Genomic DNA, 21,214 nt, shown 5'->3' on the forward strand with positions numbered 1-21,214 from the left:
TTGGGAGAGATATGAGCTTTTGCAGATGATCCAAAGAGTTGTTCAAAATCATCCAAGTTCTTTTTGGCAAAATAACTAAATTAATGCAGATGAGCCAAAGCAATTGAGAAGGAACTTTGCAGTTGGGACTGTGCTTTTGCTAATGAACTGGTTGTGCACAAATGTAAGTCTGTTTGGCCAAATGAGCTTGCAGTTTTGAAAATGTCATCTCAGTTTCAAGAAATGTGCCAAACCTATGGAGAAAAACTGTAATACATATTATTTTTATTGTTATACAGATTCATTAAAACACAAAATACTTGTCAGCTCACTTCCAAAGTAGTATTTGTATAGTAAACATCTAAAGTTTCTATAAAAAAAACAAAAACTGACAAAATAGGATCTTGAAACATTTCACACTGTGTATAGTGAATCTTTATGACATATCACTTTTTAATTGACAGTACTAATATGAATTTCATTCTTTATTATATTCAAATTGAAATTGAAATACACCTCATATGGTATTAGGGTTGTCACGACACTAAAGTTTCAAATTACTTGATACCATTTTCAATAATATGTGGATTAAAAAAAAGGACAAATACTTTAAAAAGGCATCATAAAATAATTTTATTAGCATGAAAAAATGTGAGAAAAGCAAGACAATCACCAAAATAAATAACCCAAATGAAAGAATACCTCATAAAAAAATAGTGTCAAACTGCATAATAACTTACAACTTGTAAATATACAAGTTGTAAGTATAAGTTGTACTGTATAAGCAAACACACTGCAAAGAACACAGTTTCCCACAATGACAACATTTTTGCTTGTCAATAACAGGACACAATAACAACCAGAACAATAATTTGAGTAAACAAACATACAAACAAACATACTCTACTGCATCTTTGGGAGGCTTCCGTTCTCTATTTTTGCAATAGCAGTGGAAGAGAAGAAAACACGTTTGAGTCACATTATCAAGCTAACGACTGCTAGCTGCGGGCCTGCGGCTAACAAACAATCACTGAACACTGATCATTCACTGAACATCAAATTAACCGCTTTAGCCGGCTAATGGCTAATAACAAAACAAACAACATTCACCAAGCTAACGCGGCTACTGCGGATTACTTCTGGCCACACTGGCCAGACTAACACCATGAATCAGTTTACTACAGTAAGGTAAAGGATGAACAGGGGTGTTACTAACTAACCTGCCAGAATTCATCATGAAGGCCAAGATGCCGCTCCTTGTGGTGTTTTGCCAAATTCATCTTTCTACTTGAATTTGTTGCCACCGCAGTAGGCTGGGCTGTTTGCAGAGTACATGCTTTATTTTTTTTCTGTACAAGAATAAAGTGTAATTGCACATCCACTATGGTAGGTGGCAGTACCGCTCTTATTTATTTCAGGCAAAATGATGCACTTCTTTTCTATGACAGAGAAATATGTTAATAAAGTGATTCTTTGTTGTAAATTGACATTTCTTTCTTTTGTTTTTTGTTCTTAGTGTTAATGAGGATGTACTGTAATGCAGCATTGTACTTATAAATTATACCATTTATAGTCACGGGAAAGAGTTGGGGAGCCGCGAAATATAAATGTTTTCTGCTTCCAGGGGAGGCGCTACAGAAAATTGAGAGTCCAATCCAATCCAACTTTATTCATAAAGCACTTTAAAAACCAATAAATAAATAAAACAGTAAAAAAAAAAAAACCCGTAAAAGACCACAGAAAACTAAACATAAAAACAGTAACATAGTCAACTCTCAAGCCGAGCAGTGACTTCAAAACAGGAAGTGAATTGGCTAGTCTGATGTTCAGAAGGAGATTGTCACATTGTCTTGGTTAAATTTGTGCCGCGTTCTGGACTAATTGAAGTTGTGAAAGAGACATTTTGCTGAGTCCAGTGTGCAGTGCATTACAGTAAAATAACCATCAGTGTTTGTGTATATAAATCTTGCTTCATTTGTACAAAATAACTCTCTTCAAAAGATATTTATTAAACCGAAACCATATTTGGTGCTGAATCCAATGCAAGAGCTGTATTAACCATTCTTTACAAAGATAACACCCAGTCTTAATTGACACAGAGAGTTGTGAATTGAACAATATGATAACAAGATATCTGCAAACGCAAATAGGCTAAATGTGAAGTAATTATGCATAGCAATGTTTTTGATTAAACATACAGTAGTGTTGACAAGTTAGTTTTTGAAATCTTGTTTTGGTTGTAGTTTGTGGTGGTTTTCTGATCTCTTGACTCACATGTAGCTAAATGTTAATAAAAAGTAAATATGACAAATACAACTTGTCAATTGTTAATTGGTTAAATCATCAAATGTTTGTCATTAGTGCAAGAAAATAGAAGTCAGTTGTTTGATGTGAAGACTCTAAAATAAATAGTTTAAAAGTAAAATGTCAATATTTATACCTAGAATGGACAGTGTGACAATTAGTAAAAGGAATTAGTAACACACATTATTCTGTATCCACAAAAATAAGTAAGAAGAGAAGCAGTGCATTTCTACCCAAAGAAAACAGTTTGACACAGTTACAAAATTTGGACACACAATTCATGCATCTATTTGAGCAATTATGACATGATGTAGTTTTAACGATTTTTTTTTAAATGTATTTGTTTTAATACTAGGTTGTCTGGTCCCAAATGAGGGCAACACAATAGATAAGCCTCTTTAGCAGCATGTAGGTTGCAGAGTGGAAAAAGCTGCCCTCTTTAACAACACATGGTACACACCTCGACATGCACTAACTGGATCTTGATTCTTAAAGGTCAGGAGCCAGGAAGCACCAGGCTTTGTGGCTGTAAAAGGGGACTTTTGCGCAGTCTTCGAGTGCTGTATAAAGCAATACATAACACTATAGACAGAGAAGTTCACAGAAAATGTAAATCAAATAAAAAGAAACAAATGTCACTCATAAAACAAGCAACAAAATCAGTAGGAGTAAAAGTCATGACAAATAATGATAAATAAGTCAAGATCTCCCAATAGATGGTGACTATTTGTCTCTATAGTATTAGGAGTTGGACTTGACATGAAGCAAGGCATGAACTGACCTGAGGCCAGCGTCAGTGAACAGCAAACATAAGCAGTGTTGAGGCCTTTATTGTAAGTCAATGGCACAGTCGTCAAGTGCAGCCACACAAACGTGCTAATACTCGTAATTGGATTAACGCGGGGCCTGGGAACAGAATATAGCGCTATGACGTTAATGCTGACGTAAAAAAAAAATGTAAAAGAAGGAAGTCATGCCGTGGTGTGCCGAGGCTTCCTCAAATGAAACATCCACTTTACATTATGCTGGTCCAAAACGGAGTAGGAATAAGTTGAAACTTATTTAAATCACACCCCTTTAACAAAATATAATGTAGGACTGTGTATCTTTTAGAACATAGTCAGAATTCATGTAATGAAATATTTAAATAAATAAATAAACAAATAAACTGATAGCTGTAAATTCATTCAGTCATTGTAAATAAACATAATTATATTTTCTTACGGTGACATTTATTGCATTTTATTTTGAAATTTGCTTTGTTAATATTCACTTCCGGTTTGGGGGCTAATGCTTTTATTTTGAAGAGTAACTTCTGGTTTAGTGCCTTTGGTACTTGAGGTAACTTAATAGCGAAGGACGCTGGAAAAGTTTGTATTAGTAGCCCCTCCGAAGAGGCAAAAGGTAATTCGTTTATTAGCATTTTTGTGTTTGTACATGTATATAGTTTTGATTATTGTTTGCATGGGTTGTATTATTTTTTTTAGCTCTTACGGTGATTTGGTGATGTACGGTGATGCACGGTGATTCATGGCGGAAAAAATAAAACGGCAAATCATCAGTAAAGTTTCATCCTTGTACAGCCTGCTTCAGTCATCAAGTAAAAAAAAAAACAATGAAAGAAATTAATAGAATATAACAGCTTGAATATTTCCTTTGTAGGAAAGTGTAACATCAGTATTCTGTCTTCTTTTTAGGAAACGAAGAAAGCAGACAAGTAACATTTACTGTAGATGACGTACTGCCAACAGCATATTGCGTGCCATACCATCTGCTCACCAGAGGCTGAGCTGCACTGTGTTTGTTTACGGAGTCGATGTTTGGCTTCTGTCGCTGTTTTCGTACCGAATTATCTGAATCTGAAAACTGTTAACACCACCAATCATTTGGGGCTGCGACCTTTCTGATGAAGTTTAGGGTGTTATTTGAATGGGTTTCTTATGTGCGTTGCATGTGTCACATTTACAGTGTGCTCAGTTCCCAGCAAGGACACTATAATCATTCAGGAGACGTCTGAATGCTAGCATGTGTGTGAGAGCGCAAGCAAACATTTTGTCCATGGTATGCACCGAGGTTTTGGCGAGCATGCTTTTTTAAAATGTGACCATGAATGCCTTTGAAAAGCATGTGAACACATTTCGGTTCAAATGAGTGCAAACTGCCGTCTCAAATGCTGAACTCTCATTTTATGACACACAGATATTTTGAAATGACTAACCTTCATTCTTACAGTCTTGGGTATTGCCACAAAACAACATTTGACCACAAGCACACATAATCCGGCAGTATATATAGACTGTTGCGTGCGTCACATATTTCTATTTTCCTACATGATATCAAGCTTGTGATTATGTTCTTCTCTAATGATTTAGAACGAGTTTTGTCATCGTTCTCTGCGCTCTCTTGAAACGAGATGAGAGAAGCAAGAAGGTGGTCGTTGAGCCATCTGGAGCAACGAGCTCAGACTGTCTGCCCTGAGCTAATAATGAAGACATATTGCTTCTGACACGTCATTCAGCCCCATGCAGCCGCCTTTCAACATCAGACTTCTGACTTGAACACATTTTAAGATCCAATGTTAGAGCTCATTCTGACTGATTTGTCAAGTTCATTATCGTGCTTGTACTTTGCACTGTTCCTGCATTGGGCTTTGTGAGATTGTGCGAGTGTGCTTTATTAAAAAGAATCACGTCGGCCTTTCATATTGCCGCAGTGGCAGCAGGACCCCGCCTCTATTCGTTTCTGTAATATCCCATGTTGTTCCCGTTCCGCACATAAATATATTATTCATAAGCAGACCACTGTTGTCTTTGCTTTTGCATATAAACAAGACATTAAAGTCCCAGCAAAATCCTTGCTGGGGACTTGACATAAAGCATTTTAATACGTGTGCAACTCATACGCAGACAAACCCCTGCTCACCTGTTGGGCTTTAAATTCAATCACATAAAATTATTTAAATGCAACTCGCTGAAAGAAGCAAATGATGCATTTGTTATCTGCTATGCGCCTTTCAGCTTGAACATTCAGTCATTAGGGCTGTTTATCATTTCTTTTCTATTTGCATGTACTCTATATATGAGAGGGTATGATGCAATGACTTTTTTGTTGTCATTTTACAGACATTTGAATGAAATGATCAGTACCATAAGAGTGCAATTTCCTTCTAAGATATATCTCTCCAATAAAAGATGATTCAATATGTGTTTCTATATATTGAGAGTGGAACGATTTGTTCCAGTTCCGTTTTTTTACACCCCTATTTTGCCTAACATTCCTTTGATGAGGAATATTTCGCTTCAAAACATTTGTGTCACTAATGTACAGTCATTTGCTGCATGTTCCATTGTTGGATGCACCTGCTTTTGCTTTTGAAACACTTGCGTTGAATTAATCACTTAATCAGCTTTCTTTGTCAATCTTACTGCTCAATTAGGTTTTCATTTGAAAGTGCTTCCAGGTATGTTGTGCTCTCTACTTTGTGTGTCATAGTTATGTAAGAGTTTAAGAAGCCCGGCTGATAAACTAATTGAATGCCAAGATTGCCCTGAATCTTATTGCGAAGGCTTAGACTGCTTGTGGTCACAAGTCGCACGCCAAACATTGTCCACCACTGTTCAGCCCACTCTTTGTTCTTTGTTGAGCTCAGAGTATATTTTTATACTTTATTCAAAATTAGAATTCCACTCATGATTTAGATTCAGACTCAGATGGGCATGTGGAAATGATCTTATATAGCTACAGTAGATTATTTAATGTAAAAGTAGTACAATATATATATATATACTTATATTCCATTAGAAAGAGAAGCAATGCATTTTAAATTTTTTTGCTTGGGAGTGACAAATCAATTATATATGTTGCTTTTGCTGTTATTATTAAACAAATATGATGTATTATACATTGGCAAACTCACCCTTCTTCTAATCTCCTTAGTGAGTCTATATAAATTGTTTTTACTGTGTGCACATAGCAAGTTTTTGTTAAAGCCACCTTATTGTGAATTGAATGAACTTTCTCAGGTCAAGTCTTAACTCATCCAAGTGGAAAAAATTAAATGAGAAAAGTCTGCTGCTGTTTTACTTTGCTGAGCTGAATTATAAGAGAGGGTGTGCATATTTTTGTCTTATATACTATCATCCACTGTTTGAATATATTCATGAATGCATACATTACTGTGTTTCAGATTACACTGGTTAGAAATATTCTTGACCGTAGCATCCACAAAAAGCTCCAAATGAATTCCAAGATAATGAAATGTAACACAATTTAACATGAAATAATGATTCCTGCACAGTGTATTTTCAAAGACACTTACATTTTTAATTGCTGGTTGCTTCATTTGCCTGAAATGGATGCCTCCTTTTTCCCCTGTGGAAAAATATAAATGGTGGTGTCACTATGAAACTGTACCGTAGTCATCTTTTTACCAAATGATGCAGATCGGTTTGGTTTGTAAATTGTGTGCCGTCATAGCAGCAGGACAGCATATCAATTGCCAAAGAATTATTATTTTTGGAATGAAAGAAACAAGGAACATTTTCAAATCCTCACTCTGTCATCACCCTCAGCGTCTTACTTCCCTACCATTAAGTTGCATCCCCAAGCAACACAAAAAGTCTTGCTTTATTTTTCATCCAAAGCAACCTGTAAGGAGGAGGCTGAAAAGAACAAATAGCTTAATTAAAACAACAAACAAAAAGCCCATCAGCATGGCCGTGCAGCTCAGGCAAACGGCACGCAATTTTGCCACTCAATTGAAATGGTCTATTTTGGCCATGCTGGTCAGGCAGGTGCATCTATAACGCGCCAGGCATTCAGATAGCCCTTTGTTACATTTCCAATTAACAGGACAAAAAAAATGTTAGAAAAATCTCATGGCTCACCATCAAACAAAGAATGCCACAAAAAGTTGATACACAGGTCAATGTATGTACCCTCTGCTGTCTAACGTGAAATTGTTATGTCTGTCACTATACATCGTTGGCATAGATAAATGAAAGATACTTTTTTTTTGTAGTAAATCAATCATTTTGGGACCAAACTTTATAATTTCCCATAGCACACAAGCTGATTTCTCACGACAAAATGGTTGGAAAATGTCATATTACATTCCCATTGTTCACCTACATACGCATTTGTACCAAGGTTAGTTAACAAAAACTTATAAAATGACTAAAACTAAAATTGAAATAAAATAAAAACAAAAACGCTTTTAAAATAAAAAAAGAAAGAAAACTAACTGGAATGTCTGTTTTGGTCTTTTTTCATCAATTTGTATCATAGATGAGCTTTCATGGTTCATTTTAGTTGTATTTATTTTGGTATTGCTGTATCAAAGAAGGAAGGTCAAACAATTGTTTGACTTGTCTTATGATTTGTGTATCTCATGCTTAGGTTTGTTGTTTTGGCTTTGTGTCCTGTCTTGCTCCTTAGGTTTTGTTTGCACCTGAACTCGTCGTCCTGTTCCCTTGTGTAATCCCATCATCTCCCCCAGCCACTTGTGTCTTGTCCAGGTGTCTCGCGTTGTCTCCTCAGTTGTCTTGTATTCAGTCCTCGTCCACGCCGTTGCTTCTTTATTCCCACGTTCAACAAGCGGTCTTGAATCACCCGCCATTGTCACTTCTCCTGTGTTTGTCTTTTTCATGTTGTTTTGATACATGCAAAGCCATGTTTGTTCTGTAGATTGCAATAAAGTTAGAAAAAAAGTTCTTCTTCTTCGCTGATTCTTCTTCTTCTTCGCTGATTCTTCTTCTACGCTTTCCGTTAACCCCCCGTGGCTGCGCTACAGCACCACTTTAGACTTGGCATATACATTACAGCTGTTAAAGCGTCTTCTTTTAGACACACGCAAGTCTTGAAATGCTTCTGTGTGTACGAGATTTGTTTGAGGAATGAAGCCGGCTTTGCTTCCGCCTGGACGGGGGCTTAGTTTCCTGGTTTCGTTTGGCCTTGGTTGGATCATTGTCCCTGTCACCACTCTTGTGTTTTGTTGTTACTTTGATTTTTGCCCTTTTCAGAACTTTGATTTTTTAAATTTTGAGTTTCACCCAGTACCCGTGTCAGTGTTTTTGTTAATAAATGTAGTTTAGTACTCCATGCATCCCTGCCGTGGTTCTCCTGCCTGCCTACATTTGGGTCCTCCACTCCATACAAACTGTGACAAATTGTTTACTTGGCTTTAATACACCATACTTACTAACTTTTGTTTGCACTTGACAAACACCACATATATTTAAGAATAAAAAAATAAACTAATACTAAAACCCAAACTAAAATGAAGCATTTTTTAGAACTAAAAAGCAACAAAGTGCCTCTAAAAACGGATTGAAAAAATATAATCAATTATCAAAATGAAATAAAAACTAACTATAATGAAAAATCCCTAACTATTTTAACCCTGATTTATACAACTTGAGACATCAGCCACCTTCGAACAAATGGTTGAATTTTAAATAAACATATTAGAGTTTTGTACAGGGTGCCAACAAAGTTCTGCAAGCAATAACTGTACTATATTCCAAATTTGTTGGGAGACAATCGAAAAATCTAAAAGCAATGACCTGATATGAACTTCACACTTGAGCCAGCAGCTCCGGTGCAGCAGAGGGAACAAGACAAAACTGTTAAAAAGTCAAATGTGTTTGGAGTGTGTTAGGCTGGTGTGGGAAGTTACTGTAATCTGGGGCTTTGGCTCCCATTCAAATTAAGGAAGAAGGGCGCTTATTAGATTGGAGTGGCGAGCGTTCTCATCTCCGAGGGGGAGGCTAATTGGATATTCCTAAATCAGGGAGCATGACGTTGTCATGACAAAAAGCAGCACTGAGTAGGAGTACGATGCTTAAACAGGCATGGAAGCAATGGAAACACACTTGACTGCAATTAGTGGAGACTGCTGATGACACACGAACAAGCCACAACATAACTACTTGCACAAAAAAGCTGCATCAAATAATCTGCCTTTATTGAGATAATATGCTTAACTATATGCTCGGTATTGTGGATATGGTGACAAATTTTGAGTTTATACAAAACAAAAATGCTCACAGCATAAACTGAATTGAAGCAAGAATTTACGGGTGGATGCATGGTGTAGAAGTTACAGCATTCCCCATCTATCACGTGCTAGCTCCTTAGCATCGGACTTAAATCACAATCTGATAAATAAAACAATAAGCGTGCCTTTGTAAATTCACGTTGACGCCCTTATAAGGGCGGAGTGCCCCTTCTATGGATTTATGAACGCATCTGTGTGATGTTGATGCTGTGGCCAGTAAGATGACTGTAAACATTAGCTACAGTGGCTCTACAGTTGCAGATAACTTAATAACTTACCAAGTTAATTGTGTGAAGGCTGCGGCCTTCACACACGGTATTCCTCGCACTTTTTGGCATCCAACTCCTTCCACATAATTCATTTGATTCCCGTCATTCCAATTTTAACATATTCCAAATATTCACACCATTCTTTCTTCCATTCGTCTTATTCTGAATATTCACGCCCTACCTACAATTCTTGATTTTGTACCCTAATTTTCCCCATTCATTCTTAATGGCAGATTCAACATTACACATGATATCCCACATGATCATCATCGCACAACCCTCACGGCTTGCCCGCCATCTTGTCCTGCCTGACATGCTGGCCACTTTACTAGCCCCACTCATAGTATTAACACCATATTAGCATTAGCACCATTTTAGTCTTAACTTCATTTTCACGTGCAAACCATAATTGTGAATCCATTGCGGGCACTAATAGCCCGTGGACCTCATCAAATTCCTCCCTGGAGAAGCTTTGCCAGCTTTTCACTGCAGTCATCTTCACTTGCTGCTTGTTTTGTCGTTTGTCTGCGGGAAATGAAACAAAATGGCTTGAAATCAGGACACTGACTTGGCCATGAAGTATTTTCACTTCCTTCTTTCTTCTAAATGGTCTGTGTAAAATGGCTCGGTAAAACCTCTTACAGTGAAAGTGAAAGTATACACGTTTATCACATTTTATAATGTCAAAATCCTAAAACCCATCACTGCATCAGTTACTGTGACCCCCCCCCCCCCATTTCACTTAAACTGTGGCATATCTGACTCCAAAGACTGGTCAATTGGGACACTCCAATTCAAGGTACCGCTACATTAGAATCATTTAAGACTCATGCCGTGAATCATGATAATGAATGAATGAATGGATGAATGGATGAATGGATGAATGGATGAATGGATGAATGGATGAATGGATGAATGGATGAATGGATGAATGGATGAATGAATGAATGAATGAATGAATGGATGGATGGATGTGCCCTTTCATTGGCTGGCCACCAAGCAATATAGAAAATGTAATGCAAACTAATTTTTCAGCATGCACATAGTTTGAAAAAAACAAAGCTTTTCCCAGTATTGTTAACAGCAATGTTGCTTGTGAATAATTCCCCGACACAACAAGGCAACATTGAGGCAGCCGAAGGGCAAAAGAAAAATGGGAGCAGTGCAGATAAAGAATGGATTAATGGTGCATGGAGGCCGTATAGAAAGAGAGAGGGGATTAAAGGAAAGGAGGGACTCGAGTTTGAGGGGAGAAGTGAGTAAGCAAAAGGTTATTCAATGTGACAAATGCTCAGAGGCTTTGCACAGCACACCACAGTCCCACTGAGGGAAACTTGCTGTTTTGGGGATGACTTTGAGCGGTGGAATCGGTCACCTATCTTTTTTGCAGTCGACATTCTGCCTCTTTCCTTCCGCTCTCTTCAAGGCATCAGTGTAGCAGCAGGATTTGTTTTGGAGTTTGGTGTGCGTGCGCGTGCGTGAGTTCCCATTAGTAGTAATGCACTCATTACTTCTTCACAGACTCTCAAGCATCCATTAAAGCCCCGGAAGCCAATGATTGCACATCTAATGTAATGTTGTGAGTAGCTGCTATAAACACCATATGCAGCATTTTGCAGTAGTCCATCACCCAGCATGGAGCTCATTTGTGAGGTTTTGTGCTTTTCAAGTGGAGGGTCACGGTTCAAATTCTGCAGCAGACAAATATGTTAACTGTCCACCAATTCAACTCCTGTTTCTTAAATGTAAATAAGTAAAATGCTTTTTAACAGTCAAATATATACAGCACAGTATCCTTTCAATTTCCACATGAGGGATACTAATCAGTCAAATAATAAACAAGTAATGATGCATATTGTCGCTATGTACAGTACAGTATTCAAACAATAACAATACCTTACCTTACATGTTGTGGTGTGATGGCATCAGTGGATGATAAATGCTATGTTAATGCTAGCTTTAGTTCAGTGCTGAGTTTTTGTATTTTACATTGGGCATATTGTTAGACTACTAAGTGGTCCTTGCGTATGTTGTTTAATGTCAGGCACATTGTTGAACAGCTAAGGGGGGGCCCTCGTGCCGGTATTTACAGAAGTAGTGACAGTAGTTACAACTGTGCGATATTCTCCTTCCTAATTCCACTGTGGTTCGTAGAACTGTATGTTTTTCTTTGCTGCCACTGGCACTGTTGTCTTTCTTTGAGCCCATGCCGAAGAAAATTGTCGTAGAAAAATCAAAATGCACTCGCGAGTATGGAGCACCTCCGGGAGTATTCACAATCTGGCTGAGCAGCGTATCGTCTCAACTACCGCAACGTGACCATTCGGCATTGCTCGACTTCGCGCGGCTTCACTCGGTTACCCGTTTTCAAGGTACGTTCGGTTTAGCTTGCTTTACTTGGGTGTTCGCACTCCGAAAATGAGTTCAAACTCCGAGGCATTTTTCACTCCGATTTGTACGAGTTCCGAGACTTTCAAACTCCGAGGTTCCACTTTATAAGTAATATTCTGTTAATGTTTAAAGTAGGTTTTTTTTTCAAAGCATGAACAGATCGAGTGGATTACTAACAACCTGGATAAATTACAGCGTAAACCATGACTCACAGCAAATGCACAAACAACCATACAATTTTGTCTAATGAAAGTCGTTTAAGCTAAATGTGAAACTCCATATGCCGGCAATTAGCGCTGATGCTACGGTAATTATAAACCCTCAAACAACTGCTACTTTAACACGAATGACACTACGGAGTGAGATAATATGAAAATGGCCAAATGTGGTACTATATTCCACTGAAGGGATAGTGTCGTCTTCCTTGGTTACACCGCATACAACAACAACAGCATGGCACAACACACAGTACTACAGTAAAGGTGAGCATGTCTGCATTTGTATTTGCCTGTTTGATACTGTAAAAAATAAATAAAAACAACCCTCGTTTATAAATCTGTGATATAGAAAGGGCGAAAACATGGCAATGCCGCCATGTGCTGCCACACATATCGTACATACCAAAAAACACCTATGATGGCAGTTCAAATGTTGACGCAAATTCTGAATTGTTTATTGGGCTAACTGACTTTATCTTTTCCATCCAGACACATTATAGTGAGGAGAGCGGGAGGCCATACCAGGGTTCTAGGAAAGAAAAAGAAGGCAATCTCCAGCTAGCCAAAATACTGGCCGTGTGCACGTGACGTTCAATTTCACTCATCCCACTCCCACTACTGTCATTTAAAGCAACAGTCACCAAGCAGGTTGTGAGAGAGCAAGGGAGAAAGAAGAGGAAGATTGGCGGGTCACTAAAAGAAAGATGCCATAAAACCTCAAGAAAGAGAGGGGAAGAAGTGTGAGGAATACAGAAGAGACACTGCAGCTGGCATGAAGAGCAAAGGGAATTCAAATCTTTACAAGTGAGGGGAGAAAAGAGCAATGGAAGATGAGGTAATAGCACTTTCCACTCCTCCCCACTTTGCCCTGTCAGAGCAAATATCTCATTACTAGTCCTGGCTGGCAGCTCTAAGGCAGTCAGCGAGAGGTCAGGAAAGCTCCAGAGAGAAACAAAATGAACAGTGAGACTCTCATCCACGCTCACAGCGCAGAGTGTGTGGAAACGACTCTCCAAAAAGCAGCCATGAGGAGATTGTTGGAATGTTAACATTCATGTACCCAGTGTTTTAAATTGTGCAAAATGGCTGCCAAAACATACAGTAAATGTGAAAGGGAAATTTTGTTGATTTTATTTGCTAAGGATTACTCAAATGTAATTGTGACACATGAGTCAAACATATTAGTGCCTTGAGATTAGGGTTGAAATGTATTTTCCCTTAACATTATGATTGCGATTAAATATGCAATTATTTTTTCAAGGTCCCAAGTATTTTTTTCAACAAACACGAGCAATAAATTAAAGGGATACTTGACTCACATAGCCATTTTCAGCAGTAAGAAGATCATATTTTGTCTAATTAATTTAATACCTTCATTATTTTTCATGTACATGTAATACCTTCAAAAACAAATGTTGCCACTTGTCGACTGAAAATGACAACACGTGTGCTCAGGCCTTAGGTAACGAGCACAAGCAATCATGGCCAGTTTGCTAACTTCTGATGAGTTATTAACATTGTTTTTTAGTTTTAAATTATATTTTAGCCGTTTATAATTATGTTAATTTAGTATGGCTGTATGAATAGACCTATATTCTTATCTGTGTTACTTTCATGAGAAAGAGCAACGGGTCTGTCTATTCATTCGTAATCTAAAGGGAGGTTCCGGGGATTCTGCTGTGTCGGAAGGGAGTCAGGCTTATTATTATTGTATTTTTTCTAATCTGATTTATACCCACGGGAACGGATTCTCTTGTATTCAGTTGTAACCAGGTGTGTTGTGGGCTGACCTTTTTCTGAACCCTTTTTGTGAATAAATAACGATGTGAGCTGGAAAGAAAACACCACATTTGAACAGAGACATCGCTTGGATGGTTTGTCTTATGTGGACCAGAAGCTTCTGGTAATTAAAACCTTTGCAAAGGAACTTCTTCAACAGAATCTCACCATTCAGTTAATTGAACACGCAAAGAGTACAATACTTAATATTGTCTACTCTAACAAATGGTGACCGCCGACGCTGAATTATAACGAATGGTCTCCTCCGTTGAACCAAACGGATGGTGTTGTTGACGTTGAGCAGGCTGCGGCGTTCCCTGACGGGCGGAATTTCTGGCGCCATATTAATTCCGGTAAGTGGAGATCTTTATCCACGTAGAAGAAATTTTGTCTGTCTGGTCCGCTGCAGCTGGTTTTTTCGTCTTCCAAAATTGTCTAAATTTTAAAAGAGATCTGTGTGAACGAGTGTAGTTTGATGTCGTTCTATTGTGAGTTGTGATAATTCCGACGATATTGAACTAAACACGTCGTGGAGTGGTGCATTTGAAGGTGACGTGATGCAGACTCGAAGTGATGAAGCTTTTTTTGTACAGGAAGAAATAGCGGTTAATTTTTTGATTTGTTTTGTTTTTCGTCAACGCTATGAAGAATCCTTAGACCATAATATATATTGAAGATTATGGTATGCGCTCTGCTTTTTAAGCAGTTTTGGCCGATTTGGGGACGAGTATCATATTTGTTCATGGCTCTTATTGAAAAAGTCCTATTTACACGTAATATGTTTTTTAAAAAAAGCGCCTGTTTGAAATTGAACAGAAAGGGGTCCAGGTTGATTACAGCAATGATTGGATTTTGTATCACTGTATTTGCAATCGAGAGATTACGTGATTTATTTTGTTGGCGCTTCTACAATATGTAGTTTTGAGGTCAGGATTCCCGTTTGAATTCCTTTTGTTCCACGGTTGAGTTCGTTAGTGCGTGACAAATTTCTTAAAAAATAAGCGCCTTGCAAAAATTTTGCAATAAAGGGAGAACAGTTTAGCTCAGCGGGATTGGGTAACCGCTGTGTATAAACGAGAGGTCACGTAATTCTTATGTCTGTCTGTGTGTGGCCATATGTGTTAACATATTGAACTATTAATACTAAAAGTGAGACGTCACTGTATTAAAACCGAATGTATACATCAAAAACTATAAACAAAATGGAGGCGATTTCGACCCGGATACAGAATGGTTTGTCCTGAATGCGCTTCCGGTTCAGGGAAAAATAAAAGCGTCGATGAACAATGAATAAACGAACTGTGGATCGATTGTATAAAAAGCTTTTGCTGGACAAAATGGTATGTCAGACTTTTGTATTTTCTTTGTTGGTAATGAAAAAAGGCTGAATTTGATGCTAAAATGACTCCAGCATTTGTGGAGCAGTTTACGGATGGGTTGTTCAAAGTTACCCGTTTATTGAAATTACCGTACGAAGCTGCGGTTTAAATGCTATAAGATTTGTAGACAACGAATTGAAGGAATAACACCGTTTATTTTTTTTTTATTATAATGACTGAAGAGTGTGTGCGTATGCATTCGAGTGTGTGACCTAGCTTCTAAAAAAAGGTGGGGGTTTGTAAGTGAGAAGTGTGCATATGGGGATTTTGTTTGTTTTTCTTTAATATTTTAACTAAGTTTGGTGTTGTTTTGTGTGAGATGATACTGTTGTGATAGTGGCGTTTGTTTTATTAATGGGAATATGATAAAATAGGTTTTGCGATTTATAATGTTAAGATTCCCCCCTTCCCCCGTTTCTAGGTTAGAAAAAAAGGTGGGGGCTGGGCTGTGCGCTGTGAGCATAATGTGTCCTCGTAATGGGACTCTTTTTTTTTTGTCAAAATGGTAAGAGAGGAATGATAAACAATATAAAATAAGTAATAGTATTTGACTGAGCTAATAAATCTTTACACTTTAATGATTGATGACGATGGTTAATTTGTTAACTTTCCCTTTTCGGGACAAATGAATAAAGAGTAATGATAAAATAATGGCATTTTGTTTGAGAGTTGATATAATTATGCCTACATCTGTATAGCTGTGGCTGGAAGTAAGATAGTTGAATAAGGAGTTATGAATGTTTTTGAAATTGACATGTTGATAATGATTTTTAATATTTGTTTTTTCTCTGAGTGTGTCATTTCAGAAACTGATGTTTGAGTTCCAAGGCAGATGAGGGTTTGATGGCCTTCACTGATTACAAACTGCGAACGGGATGCGCCCCAGCTGCTGATACGTTGTATGGCTAGTAGCTATTTGAAGGGGTATTGAAAAAAAAAGAGAAATGAATAAAGAGGCTGTGTTTTTTACGAAACATTTTTGAGAAAGCAGGGAGTGAACTGTCTTGCTATGATCCCATATCCTCAGTCTGGCATTTTTAATGCATTGTATCAACGAGTGTGCATTTTTTTTGATCAGGTGAGCTCTCAGAAAGACTGTGTGTCATCGGATCCACATTGCAGACTGCGTCTGAATGGATGTGGCAGAGATCAAAGGTCAAAAGCCGCAGAGCAACAGTCTTCTCGTCCTGTGCCTAAAAAAAACATGATGTTCAAATTCCTCAATGCCCAGTGACTGTGTATACGCCTCATTCTAGTGACTTCTCCCCTATGGCTGTTTTGCATCCAGAGGAAATCTAAATGCCTGCTCTGAACATTGCTGCCACAGCAGCCGCCATGCTGGCCAGGACTGAACATTGACAACAGCTGCCGTCCTGCCTTTTGCTGGGGGTCTGGACAAAGAAAGTTGGTGGTCGGAATGAGATGTGATCCATTCAGTAAAATGCTACATGGTGATATGCAGGGCATTTTTAATGTGTTGAGTGGGGAACTGTGATCTATAGCAAGATATTTCAGGAAATTGAAAACGACATATGTAAATTTGAAATGAGGGATTGAGAAAATTTATTTCAATCTATAGCCTACTAAATTTTTGCCTATATTTTTGGGAGAATCAGTTTCTGAATTGGTACAATGGGAATTTTATTAATATGTTATGATATGATATATTTTTATTTTCCCCGTGAGGAACTTTTTTGGACTTCGTCCAGCTGCAGCTATAGTATAAAATAAATAACAGAATAGAATGAGTAGTAACGAGTAAAAGACTAACTAAGAGTTTGATGGCTAAATTAGATTTTTTTTTTTTTATAGAATTAGAGTAATATGGTTACCTCTATTTTTATGGCCCCAAAGTCATCATATATTAGTGTCTTAAGTTGTATCTGCTTATGCTCAGTTTTATAGTGTTTTGTAGCTCTTTTGTTTATCTCATAGCCTGATTTAGAGGGTTGAGTTATTTATGACGTCTTTTGAGTCATGAGGTCTCTATTTTGTCCTCCCTTTATCTTGACATGTTTGAAAAAATCAGTGGATCTTTGTCAAATGAGGGAGTTTATGTTTAAGAATTTAACCAATGTAGACGAGTTAGAAAATTAAAATCAAACTTAAAAACGAAATTAAAAAGGTTGTGGGGTATCGGCCTACACTCCAATTGACAGGATGAGTTTGAAAATGATAATCCACAGTTTGAATATGAAGAAATCTATCAGAGGAAATCGATCGCAAAGTAAGTCTGAAGCAAGCAAGGACAATAATGCATATTCGCCGAATGAAGGTAATTATATTATATTATATCTTTTATCTCAGAATCATATTTGAAAAATGTAATGTTTGGAGCCCAGTGTTTGCAAAAGAGTATAGATAATATGAATATATGTGAGTTTTTCCCAGCATGCCAGGATTCGGCCGGTCATGGGATTCTGGGAAGAGAATAAGATATGAAAGGCACAGTTATGAAAATTTAGAACAAATTTAGTCATGGTAAAAAATTACCTATTATTGAACAAAACCTATTTGAAAAATAAATATTTATAAGCTCTGTCTTATATTAATGAATGAGCGAATGTCATTCAACTCAATCAAGGGCTGGGCTCTATTTTAATGTCACAAAAATAGATATTTTCCTGTTCCAACAGCACAGGACCTATGGATCTTAATCAAATAACATTTATTAATCCCAACTAACAAAAACTATCAGGGTTTTTTCCTCCAAATAAAATTTATGTGAGTTTATGAGAAACTAAAAATGAAAAGTTTCTGCACTCAGGAGAACGGCCCCAGGGGGTTGGTGAGGAAATCTTGTGCAGTTCTCTGCACAGAGAAAATGCCACATCTGGTCTACAAGGCTTCCGGAGACGTGCCAGGCTCGGCCATCTCATCAACTGATGCTCTCAGGTTGAAAGGAGAGACGAAATTCCACAACTGGAGCATCAATCTTATCACCTCCGACCTGGAGCCACGTCAGCTGACCCAGTGATCGTTCTGGAGCGGCCGTTCCGGAGCTGCCGTTTGAGGACATCAGTCAACGGATCAAGAGCAAGTGCCTTTTTTTTTGGGCAATCATTCCTTTGATCAGTCACATTTTGGGCAGAATAATCCCAGGTGACAAATCGAAGAATTTGGGTAGTCTACCCCAAATTCTTAAAGAAGAGACGAACTATTGCGACACTCTTTTCATTAAAAAAAAAAAAGACCTTCAAAGAACACATATTCGTCTGCCGATACATTGCGACACTTTTCAATGAACAACATTTTATGTTAAGCCTCACATATGCTATGCTTATTTCACTAAAAATCTTTTAAATGTATCAAATTGTTTTTTAATGTCATATGATTGCTAAACTACCTCCTCTTCTGCTAAAGGGATGTTTTAAGGATAATTATTTTTACCACACAACCATTGAAAAAAAAATGTTTTAATGTGTTGAGCTCTCAAGAGCTCAAATGAGGGAATGATGAGTTATTAACATTGTTTTTTAGTTTTAAATTATATTTTAGCCGTTTATAATTATGTTAATTTAGTATGGCTGTATGAATAGACCTATATTCTTATCTGTGTTACTTTCATGAGAAAGAGCAACGGGTCTGTCTATTCATTCGTAATCTAAAGGGAGGTTCCGGGGATTCTGCTGTGTCGGAAGGGAGTCAGGCTTATTATTATTGTATTTTTTCTAATCTGATTTATACCCATGGGAACGGATTCTCTTGTATTCAGTTGTAACCAGGTGTGTTGTGGGCTGACCTTTTTCTGAACCCTTTTTGTGAATAAATAACGATGTGAGCTGGAAAGAAAACACCACATTTGAACAGAGACATCGCTTGGATGGTTTGTCTTATGTGGACCAGAAGCTTCTGGTAATTAAAACCTTTGCAAAGGAACTTCAACAGAATCTCACCATTCAGTTAATTGAACACGCAAAGAGTACAATACTTAATATTGTCTACTCTAACACTTCACATAACCAAACCCAGAAAATAGGTCGTTACCTGAGCTCTGAGCACCTGTGATGTCATTTTCAGTCGGTAGCAAGTGGCAAAATGTGTTTTTAAAGGTATTAGTACATGAAAAATGATTAACTTATCAAATTAATTCTAGACAAAATGATTACTTTTTATTGCTGAAAGTGGCTTCATGTCACATATCCCTTTAAACTGTATTACAATAAACTATCAGATTTATTATCCATCAATGTTTTGGTTATATCGATAATGTTTACGCTAAAATAAAGGCAAATGAACCATGAATTTTGTAAAGCGCTTTGAGCACCTTATGGTGTAGATAAAGCGCTATATAAAAAGCAGTCCATTTACCATTTAAAATGGAAGACAGTTTTATTTATCTACTTGAATTACAGTTGTTATTTGACGAAACTTTGATTTGCAGCGTTTTAAGCATGCACTATGACAACTTCCAAATTCCACCAATTATTATTACATTAACACATACAAATCTAAAGCTTCTGTGGCTTCTTCAGCACAGAACTTATCTATACAATGGATGGATGGATGGATGGATGGATGGATGAATGATGGATGGATGGATGGATGGATGCCTACGGGCTACGACCAACCGAAATGACTTCTTTTTTTTTGCGATTTGAAAATTGCACACTACATTGAGATGGTGATTTGAAATTTTCAGCTCTATTTAAGATTAAAGTTTCATTTGTTCTGCGACCGCATATGTAACTCAAAACACTTGTATGGCAAAACCATTTTTCCCCTTTGAAATGGAAATGGAAATGCCATTACCATCAACAACAAAAAAGCAATATGTTTTAAATAAGAAAACAAGCACTGTATTGTGTTGCATTGTAGGTTTCCATCCATCCATCCATTTTCTGTACCGCTTGTCCTCACAAGGGTCACGGGGGTTGCTGGAGCCTATCCCAGTTGGCTTCGGGCAGTAGGCGGGGTACACCATGTACTGGTTGCCAGCCAATCGCAGGGCACACAGAGACGAACAACCATACTCACAATCACACCTGTGGACAATTTGGAGTGTCCAATTCACCTGCCATGCATGTCTTTGGAATGTGGGAGGAAACCGGAGCACCCGGAGAAAACCCACGCAAGCACGGGGAGAACATGCAAACTCCACCCAGGAAGGCCGAAGCCCGGACTTGATCTCACAACCTTTGCACTGGGAGGCGGACGTGCGAACCAGTCAGCCACCGTGCCGGCATTGTAGGTTTGATAAACCTATTCAGGAGATGAATAGAATGTAAAGAATTAAGCGTTTTGTGCCAAAGTTTTGTTTCAATTCAACGGACATTATCTTACTCCTTCTGGTGTGCTCGGAGCAGTATAATACAGATTACACTACAGCTATACATGGAGCTGGTCAAAATTTATTGGTAAACTGCAGTAATATTAACAGTTTCTCCACCATTTGTGTTCAATTATTCATTGCTTTAAAGGGTTATGACCAGTGATGGGAATGATGGCGTTTAAACTAATGGCGTTAGGTAACACCGTTTTTTTTTCTTCCCCATAAGCAAACTAATCTAACTAATTATTCTCCCCATATTTGAAATGCCGTTATCGTGATTGTAAGTGAAATGTGTTGCGTTACAATTCATTTAGACCTATTAGTTTCAACAACCGTACTTGTCTTATCTACAAAAACTCCAAAGGCGAGCACTAGTGTTGTTAAATAATACAAGCATTCAAATCAACTAGAGGGGGCTCATAAATATGTATTTTTTTTAAACACAATTACGAGAAAATTATTTAATGCTACGTTTCTATTTATTTATTTATTTATTCAGACCAGCAGGGTGCCATTTTGTCATAAGGGATCCCAGGTAATGGTGAAATGATTTAGGTGCATGCCTC

General features: G+C 37.6%; 1 long non-coding RNA gene across 1 annotated transcript in view; it reads left to right on the forward strand.

Moving 5' to 3' along the window:
* LOC147184266 (uncharacterized) overlaps nucleotides 1–19,189 on the forward strand; it is a 26,650-nt gene extending 7,461 nt beyond the window's left edge. The window contains exons 2-3 of the long non-coding RNA XR_015093990.1: nucleotides 12,708–13,053; nucleotides 18,144–19,189. This is a non-coding gene — a long non-coding RNA (uncharacterized LOC147184266). The remainder of the gene's footprint in view (nucleotides 1–12,707; nucleotides 13,054–18,143) is intronic.
* Nucleotides 19,190–21,214: the final 2,025 nt, after the last annotated feature.

The sequence above is a fragment of the Leptonotus elevatus genome, chromosome 1 (genome assembly GCF_054856555.1).
Source record: "Leptonotus elevatus isolate MCC_2025b chromosome 1, RoL_Lele_1.0, whole genome shotgun sequence".
Classification (NCBI taxonomy): Eukaryota; Metazoa; Chordata; class Actinopteri; order Syngnathiformes; family Syngnathidae; genus Leptonotus; species Leptonotus elevatus.